Raw genomic sequence first — 426 nt, forward strand, 5'->3', positions numbered from 1 at the left:
ACCCTTTCTATCTCCTTATCCCTTTTTTTATTTTCGTCGCGTAATCCTTTTTACCATTCCTAGTTATTTATCATTTAGCATTATTTTTTGTCTGTTATTTCCCATGGTCAATTTCTCTGTCCCCTATCCACCAAATCATTTCTCTGTCCCCTATCCACCAAATCATCTCTCTGTCCCATATCCACCAAATCATTTCTCTTCTGTCTTCTGTCATTTCTCTTCTTTCACTTGCTTGTTACATAAAACTTTCCATGTTCACCCTTGCAAACTAGGGTCAAGTCCAGGTAAATATCAACTAAAAGATAATTTCCTATTCAAAAGAGAGCGTCAGTGCCCCTTTCTAGAACTTCCTAACAGGTATCATCAATATCTGGGTTAAGTTCGGCAAAGTTAGGTATGGTGAAGTTTAATATGCGGAAACGCTAA

At 37.3% G+C, this 426-nt stretch overlaps 1 protein-coding gene across 1 annotated transcript in view; it reads right to left on the reverse strand.

The window, feature by feature from the left end:
- LOC119591562 (protein mesh-like) overlaps positions 1–426 on the reverse strand; it is a gene marked incomplete in the record, with an annotated part of 19,450 nt that overhangs the window by 17,723 nt on the left and 1,301 nt on the right.

The sequence above is a fragment of the Penaeus monodon genome, chromosome 28, assembly GCF_015228065.2.
Source record: "Penaeus monodon isolate SGIC_2016 chromosome 28, NSTDA_Pmon_1, whole genome shotgun sequence".
In the NCBI taxonomy this organism is placed as follows: domain Eukaryota; kingdom Metazoa; phylum Arthropoda; class Malacostraca; order Decapoda; family Penaeidae; genus Penaeus; species Penaeus monodon.